The 11,890-nt window shown below is 43.0% G+C and overlaps 1 protein-coding gene across 2 annotated transcripts in view; it reads right to left on the bottom strand.

Annotated features, from left to right (window-relative positions):
* The window catches only part of TXNRD1 (thioredoxin reductase 1), a 63,211-nt gene extending 52,263 nt beyond the window's left edge, over positions 1 to 10,948 (bottom strand). Inside the window, exon 1 of one of the 2 annotated variants that reach the window (XM_070410944.1) lies at positions 10,842 to 10,948. The gene's annotated coding sequence lies outside the window, so the exon portion shown is untranslated. Of the gene's footprint in view, positions 1 to 9,444; positions 9,548 to 10,841 lie in introns of those variants that run through there. The other variant, XM_070410943.1, reaches the window with a different exon arrangement.
* Positions 10,949 to 11,890: the final 942 nt, after the last annotated feature.

Raw genomic sequence — 11,890 nt, 5'->3', positions numbered from 1 at the left:
AGTGAATGCTGTAAATCGGGTGACTAATCTAAATTGGAAAATTCACACACTAGTTCACTGGAAATTCTAGTACAGTTGGAGAAAGGGCTCAGCTCAGCAGTCACATGAGCAGCAAATTATACATAACACTGGAAAGAAATAATTTTGTTTTTAAGATAACATGCACTCTGCCCACAAGATAAAAAGCTTTTAATCACTGCAACAGGTGCTCCTTTTAAAGGAGAGAGAAGACACCACACTTCATCTATCAACTCTGGTTTCAAGACTCCAGGAAGGAAATTAGCCCTACCTTCCGTCCTTTGCACCTAGGCTGGTTCATTTGTCTTATTTTTTTTTTCTTTTCTTCATTGAAAAATTAACTTTATTGTTTGGGAAGTAGGAGCTTTTAACACGATTGGGGAGTGGAAGATTGTATGACTATTTGTTCAGAACCGAAATTGGGATACATGTTGTAATGGTTCATTTTTCTTTGACATTAGCAGAAAGTTTCTTGCAAATCCATGAATGGCAAAACTAAGTTATTCCAAAATATTTATATTACTACCATTCACCATTATTTCTTTAAGTAAGGGTAACTGAGGAAGAAGCATGCATTTTTCAGACACCATGTTATTAAGATTAGTTGTGTGTGGGTGTGTGTGCACGTGTGTGTATGTGTGTGTGTGTGTATGTGTATATATATATTGTTCTGCCCTATTACACTGTTAGCTTCTCTAAAGCAAGAATGTGTTAAGTCTTCCAAGCAAAGCTATTTTCACATGGATGCATTTGAGTATGTAGATTTTAATGTATAAATGAATATAGATGAAAAACTTTCTTCCACAACCTATTACAAGTTACTTAGCAGCAAGAGATTTAATTTCAAATAGGAAATGAAAGTTGATGCTTTTCAGAAAGTCAGGCTTATCCCGTCTCTGAAATAAAGAAAGATCAAGAGGAAAAAGTTGGGACCCACGATCAACAGAGGGCCATATTTTGCCCCCAAGTCAGCCAATTACAAACTAATATTTAAACCTGTTTTAAATCTTAGATGAAAACACATAGCTAATTCCAAGTCCCAAACCCAAAAATATTTGCTCTTACAACTAACCATACTCTTGGGAGCTTCTGATATTCACTTGCAAGTCAATAAAAGTAACTTATAAAGAAGTGCTAAAGATAAGCCAACCTTCCCACTCTAAGGTGCCTATTTTCTCTGAACTCAGAGAAAATAGCTGACACCAATTTCTTCATACAGAGCCTTTCATCTAAGAATTTCAAAATACTTTAGAAAAGTAAATTATTTCTCCTAACCTACTTATAAAGTATTACTAATACATTTTACAGGGATTTCTCAGGAGATAACAGCCCACACAATTTGCTTGAAGCAACAGAACACAATAAGACAAGCATATTATTAAGGTGTGATTTCCAGTACTTAATTCACTCTATGCTAGGTCCCTGTCCCTAAGAAACCTTAGTAATACATAACTTAAATCAGCCTCAGAAAGAAGACATACTTGCATTATATTCTGCCTTCTTAAATCTGCCTTTGGAGCACAAGGTTCAGATGTAGCCTCAAAATAAAAATTTCATGTCTAATGACTTTCCCTAATAATTTATAGAATGGGAATTTCTACACTTGTGAATCCTTAAATCACTAAACAGTGACTTTCTAAACTAAGGTCAAATTACTGGTAATCCTATATAATAAAAGCCTAATATGCAAATTGTCCCCTCAGGCAGTTCAACCAGGAGTTTGACCACTCGCTATGATACACACCGACCACCAAGGGGCGGTGCGGAACATGGCAGGCATCAGCGATGCAGTGCTGGCAGCGGGCGGCAGTGGAGGTGCTGCCAGCCCCAATGGGCCCCAATGGGAGGACTGAGGCAGGATGGTGGAGCAAGTGAGCGGGTGACACCAGGCCAAGGCAGGTGTGAGCGGAGGCCTGATAGCCTTGCCAGTCACCCCACAGATGGCGACCAGCAGTGGCATTGGGGGGCAGGGCCACCGCCTGACTCCCAGGCCCTGAAGAAGCCAGGTGGGGGCCTGGCCCTGATTGTTCACCCCGCAGGCAGGATGGTGGAGCGAGGGGGCGGCGCCATGAGGCTGAGGGCGTGAGCTGGGGCCAGAACTCCACAGGCCATCCCAAGGGACCCCATCTGTGCAAGAATTTGTACACTGGGCCTATAGTAATTATATAAATGACAGCAATACACAATTGCAGTTATACTGGTAAACTTCTTTATGACTTGTAAAATAAAGCAAAAATGCATTAGTATTAGTTCAGGCAACCAATGACACAACTTGGCCTCCAAGATAATTTAGCTCCTTTTCTCCCCTTTTTCTTCTGTCAGGAGTGGCTCTAAGGGCTCAATATGGCCCTCCATTTTCTTTCTTCCTTTCTTCAGTTTTCCTTCCTGCATTCTTTTTTAGTCCCTTTGCTAATAACTCAGGTTCATTCTTTCCAAGCATTCTTGAGCTCTGTCCCACAACCCCAGCACTCAACACAAACATGATGGGATATATGTCACAGATCACAGGTCTTTCTGGCCAAATAAAAAAAGAACTCACACAGTGCACACTACCTTTTCCAGTGGGATTTTACTTCAGGATTAATCTATAACAAATAGATGTTTAAGAGTTGGAGTCCTGCACTCCAACAGATAAGACTTATTCTGCCTCTAGCTACCTCCCTAATAATTTTGTTTCTTCTCTCATAGCAGCTTTTCTCTCCTCATCCTGCCAGGTAAAAGTCCTATTTGATTTGTCAGAGTAGCAGGATGCTAGGATACTAGGTACAGTTTCTTTTTCTTTTTAACTTCCTTTAAGGTTATGTTTCTGGGTGTATATTTTTGCTTTGTTTGGTTCTTTAGGCTAAAGGTAAACTGTGCTATGATCAAGGCAGATATATGTTTTTCAAATGGGTTTCTGAAAAGACAATGAACGGTGAAAGAAGGCAAGCCTGGGTTCCAATCTTGACCTATTAGCTATTACTGTTATCTTGGGCAGGTTGCTTAACCTCAGGCTCCAGTTTCCTCATTTGTAAGATGGGAATACTACTTCTTACATCATGGAGTTATTATATGTATTAAGTGAGAATTATGTGATAGATTTGACAGTATTTTCAACTGTTGAGTACTTAATCAATCTTAAATTATCCCAAAGGTAACAAATGTTTAATAAACATTAGACATCAAATAGAAAAAAAAAAATAATCAAACCAGTAGCTTCACTCCTTGATGTTAATTTAGGAAAAGAAAAATGTTTTAAAGGTTAAATCCGTAAGGAGGAATACAAAAATATGTCCCATTATAACAAATATCAGTGAAAAGAAATTTGATATATAATAAAATTTTAAAACGTAAGGCTTTAGCTAATGTAGTGTGTATAGTACTTTGAAAGGTAATCCTATCTACTAAATATTCTGAAGCAGGTCCACAGAGTCTGAGATGATATGCAAAATTATTTATGTGTATTTTTCCCATGAATGGCTCCTTGGATTTCAGCAAATTCCTTTGAAAACACAGTATCTGAAAGAGGTGTTGAATTAACTATTCTATATTCAAATAATACTGTTTTATTGTTAATGAAATAAAAGATAAAATGACAGTTGAATCCCACAAAATAATCTGGAGCCATTCCCTGAAATATTTCACAGTATGTAAAACCTCCACCTTAGTCTGTGGTAAAAGTCATACACTTAACTGACACTTAGGAAAACCCAGTGGCAACAGACTTGCCAAGCCTCAAGAACTAATGTAAACAAGGGTGTGACAGAGGAGAATAGAGCCTTTCAGGTTATAAGAGCAATTATCAGCTCTCCTGGGACATCTTGGTAGTCAGCAATGACCAGGAGCATAGTTTTCATAGACCTGGGTAGCAAAGCACTGGCTATGTGGCTTTCAGAGGAAGCGACCTAGAAGGAACTCTGCCCTGGAGGCCTGGGTTCAAATCAAAACTAGTACTTTGTTAGTTTCCACTTATTTTCTTCAGAGTTTGAGTTTCCTCCTCTGCTGTAGAGAGGGGTTGTGACTCTATGTAAAAAGTCATACACAAACATTCGTTGACAAATGTATTTTAAAGTACACACTCTGCCCTACAAACTTGTGTTAGAGATAACAGAGTACCTAGCTAAATAACGAAAACACAGGTGCTCAATAAGTAGCAAAATAGACATAATGTGAATTTCTTCTCAACTGACCTGGACACACCTGCATAGACTGCTGAATAGTGTTGACTGGTGGACAACACTGCTATCATACAGCTCTTTAAAATTCTGAACTGCTTTATATGCTTCCTAGACTCTCTCCTGAACATCTTAGGGGGCTTGGTCTCTGACAAAGATAGCCCACCTTCACAAAATCAGAAACCTTGCCCTAACCGGTTTGGCTCAGTGGATAGAGCGTCGGCCTTCGGACTCAAGGGTCCCGGGTTCGAAGCCGGTACAGGGCATGTACCTTGGTTGCAGGCACATCCCCAGTGGGGAGTGTGCAGGAGGCAGCTGGTCGATGTTTCTCTCTCATCGATGTTTCTAACTCTCTATCCCTCTCCTTTCCTCTCTGTAAAAAATTAATAATAAAATATATTTTTTTAAAAAATCAGACACCTTGTACCTAAACACCTCACTTAAGTGAGCCCTAACATCATTCATTCAACAAATATTAACTGAATGCACATTAGGTATTAAAACACAGAGAAAATATAAAAATAAATCATTTTCATCTTAAAGGAAGCTACCATTTAGTAGGCACAGAGGAATGCAGTTCCACTCGGCAAGCATCTAATGAATGAATTCCAATTTGCTAGAGCTATGCTAGGAATACTAAGATTTGCATGGGCTCAGCCTTGAATCACACCATCACACCAGGGAGATCAGGCATGTATCCCAATAGCAATAACACACAGCCAAGTGCCAGAAGTGTGAGTACACCAAAGTGAACTGTATAGATAGGCTTGGGTTCCATTCCTGGCTCTGCCACTTAACTAGCTGTGTAATCTGGACATGCTCCTTAAATTCTCAGGGCCTCCATTTTCTCATCTGTAAAATTGGATGATAAACCATCTCCTTCATAGGACTAATGTGAGGATTTACTCAACCAGCTATTACAGCTTTTAGAGTCTAGCACACAGCAGACATTCAATAAATGGTAGCTACTGTCATTAATAGGAATGTCTTAAGTATTTGCTGAGCTCTATATAGTACAGATCTGGGATCACAGGCACAAAGAATTAAGACTAACTCTCTACTACTGATATGGAAGCCAAAAAAAAGTCATTGGTGGGCTTCCTCCTTTTCCAGAGAAGGATTTATGGGAGTGCTGTGGGAGCACATAGGAGAGAAAGAATGGGCAAATCTGGCCTTGTACTCTAAAACAGGCAGTTGGAAGTGGGTTTGAGCAGGAAGTCAGGAATTGAAACAAAGAGCAGAGCAAAAAAAGGGACATTTGGGGACTATGGCTGTAACAGTATTCCCAGGAGCTTTCTGTAGGTGAGGGAGCAGAGTAGAAAATAACCAGAAAAATAGGTGGGACCCAGAGCTTTGAGGACACAGAATACCAAACTAAGGCGTGTGCACGTTATCACCGGTACAGATCTGGGGGCAGCACAGAAGCAATCAGCAAGATGACTCTGAACACAGATGGACTGGAAAGAGAGGGACATCAGCAGTGGAAGGCAAGTTAGAGACTGATGAAATGCTTTGGGCAAGAGGAATTAAGTACCTGAAATAGCCTGGGCAAAGTTCAGATAGACTGCAGGCACACACATAGGAAGCAGTCAGGCCCTGGTAAGTGAACAGACAGGAAAGGCCAGAGGAAATCTGAACCCTGGACCACCAGAATAGTGACATGTACTGTAAAAGAACAGCTACACAGCAAAAAAGATTTGTGTTGTCAGTGGGTTAAAGTGGGAGGAGTCAATGGGTCGCAACATGGATTCAGCACCAGATAAATTCATTTTCAGTCCTAATAATCTATCCTCCTTTAAACTCTTGTTAGTCCTTACCCTTTTCCTTATTCTTAAGTAAATCAGAGCCTGTTCACTTCCCTCATCTTCAAAGTGGTCCTTCAATTCTCCTCAGGCCTCAACCCTTAACTAGACCAAAAGCAGGTACCCTCCTCATCTCCCTCGATGGAACTGTCTCAGAGGAAAGAATAAAAAGAAATGTTTTCTGTCAGTTTTGATAGAATATTAGGAGAGAAAGGTAATAGTTGGAGAGTTACTAAATTACCACTCATCTCCTGGTGTCTATTCAGTTAAGAGTCTGATTTCTGGTAACTGGAGATTAGGCTTGAAAGGAGGAGACCTGTCTTTGTTTCAGTGTGTACCCAGATTTAAGGCTGGAACACGGGGCTACCGAGCCTGACCACTACCCAATCACATCTGAGCTCCTCTCACAACCGTCTCATAATTCACTTGGATTGTTATCATGCACTGATTTGTGTTTGTCACCTGCTTTGAAGAAATTAAGTCCCATGTTGCCACAGTTTAAGTCTTATCTCCCAAACTACTATTTCAAACTACTGGGGACTACTAAAGTCTTAAGTATGTCCAGCACTTAGTATTCCAATAAGCACTTTTTCATTCACTTTGCTGTTCCTCTCAATACCAACAAAAGGCATTTTATACAAGTGATTTCAATGCTCTGGAATCCTAGAGACACTGATTTACATATAAGGTTCCCTATAAAGAATACTTGCATTATGCCCTTAAGAACTCAAATGTTCATGAAAGCCAGTTCCTTTGAGCAATAGGAACTCTATTTATAGTTCTCAGAATTTAGTAGCTCCCTAGTTCTAATTTTACACATGGACATACAAGTCCTAGCCACAGATAGCATATTTCCCTATTTTCCTATTCACATATAAACTGTTACTCACCTGTTGAGTTACCATTAGCTATCTTCTAACTATTATATTTTGGGTATTAAAGAATAGTTCTTTGTTTCCTCACTTCTAATTATTTAGCAACCAATCCTGACTAAACTAACTTAAACATTAAAGTTCCAAACTTGGTATTTGTAAGAATTACCTGAGGGGGCTTGCTTAAAATAAATAAATAAATAAATAAAGGCAGATCCTAGCCCAGGGGTGGGCAAACTTTTTGACTCGAGGGCCACAATGGGTTCTTAAACTGGACCGGAACAAAAGCATGGATGGAGTGTTTGTGTGAACTAATATAAATTCAAAGTAAACATCATTACATAAAAGGGTACGGTCTTTTTTTTTTTTTTAGTTTTATTCATTTCAAACGGCCGGATCCAGCCTGCCACGGCTGTCCTAGTCCCTTCCAGAGGGCTTATTTAGCAAGACCTCGGGTAAAGCCCAGGCATGCATGTTTAATAAGCACTCCAGAGAATTGTGTAGGTGCTCCGTAGACTCAGTTTTTGAAACGCTTCTTTAAAACCTTCTTCCTGTAGGTAATCATCTGAGCTTATCAGTTCCTTGAAACAGGAATCTCACTCCCTTGTCTTCTACAGTACAATGAAAGCAAGGTGAGTTCTGCTGTTGCCACTGATACTTACTGAGGAGGTAAGGAGGCAAAGGAAAAAACTATTAAGAGAAGGGAGAAGAAGAGATTTGTAAAAACTCCCTCTCCGTTATTTATGTTGCCATCAGAGTATGAAACCCTAACCTTTTTTTAAGGTGTAGACTTTAGGATTTTAACATTAATCCTATAACACTCAAATCTCCACTAAATAAATGCCTTTCTTTACTCAAACCCAATGTTCCTTAAAGGTTTTCAAAACCCACCAGTTAGCCCCAAATGTGGGCAACAATTGGCTGGAAATTCACAAACGTTTCAAACCAGTGGTCCTTATCTTGTGTCTCTTCCTCCATTCCTTAGGACTCATTAAAAACCCAAAATAAACCAAATGATACAGAGCTGAGAGGTAAGTTTACTTAAAAGAGGTGTGCTACATGATTTAATTGAGTTGGTAGTGTGCTTTTCACTTCCCTAAATGTCTGAAATTACCTATGACCATATGGAATTGAAAACATCAGATTATATCAGTAAAATGGGTCCAAATCGTATAAAAACAGTGATTCTTTTTCCTCCCATTGATGTTAAAACCAGGATCATCTGTAGAATTTATATAAAGCTCAAACGCCTATATAACTTTTTAAGTGCAATTTTATGAAATAGGTGGAACAAAGAGAACAATCAGACAGGAATGTTAATAGACCTTTGTCTCATTTTCCCTGCAAACTAAAGGTCTGAGTAACACAACATTTTAAATGAAGCCAAAAGCCTTTTTATCTCTTTATTGTCCATTAACTTGCTATTTGTCTTTGAAGCCTATCTCCATTTCCTATAACCATTTTTCAAAAACGTAAATAAAATTTTTAGAAGAATAAAAATGTAAATTAATTGCTAATATCCTTCCGAAAGGCACACATGTCTAAATAGATTTTGCATTTAACTGTGCCACAAGTTTACTTTCTCAGAAGGCAATGTGTTCAAATATGAGTTCCGTTTCTTAAAAATTATATAGATAGAAACAGACAAGGACAAAAAGATAATTAGCAGAAATTAAAGCAGACGTGTCCAGGCGATGGTAACCAACCCGATGTCGATCATCCCTGTTACACAGCCCCTACACCAGCCTCCAAGCATTCTGCCTGCGCCAGGGCATGACCCTGCCTCCCTCAGGGGCCGGCGGCAGGAGTGCCAGCACGCTTGCCACCAGCCAAAGGAAAACTTCCCTCTTCCTTCCACACAACTGCTAACTCTGGGCTAGAAAGGAGACACCTGAAGAGAAATAAAACCACTCCACGAGCTTCCTGGTTGCTCTCCCTGCACCGGGGGTGTCTGGGCTTCCCTCCCAGAGAACAGAACAGGAGGACAGGGGCCCAAAACGACAAGCATTTCCTGATCCCCTCTTCTCAGCACTTCCCTAAACAAACAAGTCTACACTTCTCCTAAAAGTTCTTAAGTTCTTTAGGTTTACGGGGAAAGAGGAAGGGACAATAGGAGGAAAGGGACACTTGATAAAAATGCATTTTTAGCCGAAACCGGTTTGGCTCAGTGGATAGAGTGTCGGCTTGCGGACTGAAAGGTCCCAGGTTCGATTCCGGTCAAGGGCATGTACCTGGGTTGCGGGCACATCCCCACTAGGAGATGTGCAGGAGGCAGCTGATCGATGCTCCTCTCTCATCGATGTTTCTAACTCTCTATCTCTCTCCCTTCCTCTCTGTAAAAAATCAATAAAATATATTTTTTTAAAAATGCATTTTTAAAGATGAAAAGAGTTACATATTCCCTTCGCCAGTTCGCTTTACTCAACGTTTCATCAACTTCCAGTAACACGTGGACCAGCCCGCGCGTTTCCGTGTCATTTCCAAGGCCCGGCTCCGGTGGAGTCGGTGCACATCCGCCCCGGCTGTGAAAGGCGGCGTGCGACCACGCGGGGCCCACTCCCAGCGCAGCGGGCGAAAGAAACGGCGTCTCCTACCTACCTTCAGGGTCGGACCATGGCCGCCAGCCTTCTCCGTTTCACAAACACACGAGCACGTCGGTCTCCGAGGTCACTCGGCCAGCGCTCGCTCGCGGCGCGGGGGAGGCGGGCGCTCCGGGACGCGGCGGGAAGTGCGCGCCGGGGGCGGGGCTTCCGCGAGCCCAGTGCGCGCCCCCCGGCGCCCCGCACCGCGCCTCCCGCGGAACAGCGCCCCCTGCCGCAGCCTGACCGCGACCTCGCCCGCGCCCGGCTCGGATCCCACAGGCCAGCGTTCCGGTCAGACCCGAGTCAGTCTCCTAAACATGCTCGCGCTGCCTTCCCAGGACACCCGGAACCCAGGAAAGCCTCCAAAGGGAAGCTTAGGGCACAATTACCTCAGCTTTTAAACTGAGCGGTTTATAAAACACCTCCCAACTTAATCTTAAAACTCTGCATCTATACAGGACGTCAAAATCCAACTCCCAACGTTTCTTGGAAATTTGAATCCATAGGGCAGAATTACGAACACTCTTTCCACTTAGGGAGATTATTTGCCCGAAGCAATACAGCAACACCCTCCATGACATATGGGACCTAATGGTCCAAATTTTCAGGTGAATTCAGAGAATGCATCAGTGATAGAACTAAAAAGACTCCAGTTACACTGATACCAGGCCTATTCATGAGACAAAAACCACACCAACACTTAATAGTGTTTATAACAGCAATAATAGCTAACACACTTCTGTAGTGGCTGTGCATATATGAACACAATCTTCACAACCTTCTTGAAGCAAGGCCTAGCAGGTCCATTTCACAGATAGGGACACTGAGGCACAGAAAAGCTCACTTGCCCAAGGTCACAAGCTGGTCAACAGCAGCTGGAGGACCCACACTCGGGCAGTGTGGTGTGTGCCTTTACACACTATCCTGTATCGCCTGAAAAAGTCCCGTAACAGCCCTGGCTCCTCTCAGCTGTCCCCGCTTAATTGCCTAGGGCGAATCCAACGATTCTGAGCCTTGAACATGTAAATACATGTAATTTGCCAACCTCTCAGGATTTTCGGGGACTCGGTGGTGTGAAAATCCTGGAAAAGCGTCGTGAAATTATTACACTCTCTTAATGCTGTCGAGGATCTGTCAAGGTCGTGCACTAAGAAACGATACAAAAACCCATTTTCTCGGATATTGTGCAAGCAAACTGTCTCCACAAAGAAGAGCGAGAGGAAGGAAACCACCAGGGGGCCGGTGTCCCCCTACCACAGGTGAAGCTTTCACTAACCCGGGCTAAGAGCCTCACCCTCCCTCAGACACCCCTGCAACGTCTCCCCTCCCTGCGTTCCCGGGCACCCAGCAGGCGGTGTTCGGTCCCGGCCGCTCGCTCGGGCTGGGTCGGCTGTCAGGTCACCCAAGGCTTACATGCACACGCGCTCCCGGGCCTCGGGCCCTCCTGCAGGTGTCCCGCACCGTCCGCTCCGCTCCGATGCAATGCGGGACTGAAGCGAACAGTGGAGCCGCTGCTGGTTCCCGGTGGCTACGGGAAGCCACGCCCTTGTGTGAGCCGAGCGGTGGCAGAAAGCCAGAGTCAGAATGACAAAGCAGAAATCCGCGGCTCGTGCAGCCCTGGCGACCTACGCCCGCGGCTCGGCTAGCTAGGCTCCCCTAAGGGTGACGCCACATCCTCTTCCTGCTGATAGCGCCCCCAACCCAAGAAAAGAACAAAAACAATTTAAGGAATGTCTGGAACCAGAACCCAAAATAAGAGTGGGTTTTAACTTAACAAAACTGGACTATGCCCTAAGGCGGTGACTCCAGAACTTTGCTGCCGTGTTATCACGGAAGGATCTTATAAAAAACGCTGGCACCTGGTTCCCACCCCCAGATATTCGGATGGCATGGGTATGGGGTGCCACCTGGGCATGAGTTGTTGTGTTTTTTTTAACTCCTGGGTATTCTATAGAGTGAACAGCAAAGTGAGGGACCCAGTGCCCTCAGGTAATGGATTAGTCAGCCTGGCAATTCCCTAAAGGAAGTTACTATACCCTGACTAACCCTGAAACGAAGTGACAAATTGCACCAACACACAACTTCCCCCATAGTTCTTCCTCCTTGTCCCACTCAGGTTTAGGTTTGTCATGGAAGTTTTAAGGAAAACTGGAGAGTATACAACTCCAGCCATGCCAAGCCACCTGTAGCTGCCCAAGTACCCATGCTCTCTCATACGTCCATGCTCTGTCATATTCTGACACTTGCACCAGTAGCCAGGTATGTATATTTGCTGAATGAATAAATAAATAAATGTCTTCCCCACCTCTTTGTCTGGATACTGCCAGACTGAAGCAGACTTAGGTGAAAGGGTGCTGGTTTCTTAAGGCTGTGAGAAACCACACTTATGACCTGGCAGACAAACACAATCCACTTTTTTGAGCCCCTTCCAATCCTCTCAGCTTCTGAACGTGCGCAAACGC

The sequence above is a fragment of the Myotis yumanensis genome, unplaced genomic scaffold, assembly GCF_028538775.1.
Source record: "Myotis yumanensis isolate MYYU_CA2020_CCGP unplaced genomic scaffold, mMyoYum1.0.hap1 SCAF_3, whole genome shotgun sequence".
Classification (NCBI taxonomy): Eukaryota; Metazoa; Chordata; class Mammalia; order Chiroptera; family Vespertilionidae; genus Myotis; species Myotis yumanensis.
The sequence above is the reverse complement of the archived record's forward strand: the minus strand, read 5'-3'. Positions and strand labels throughout refer to the sequence as shown.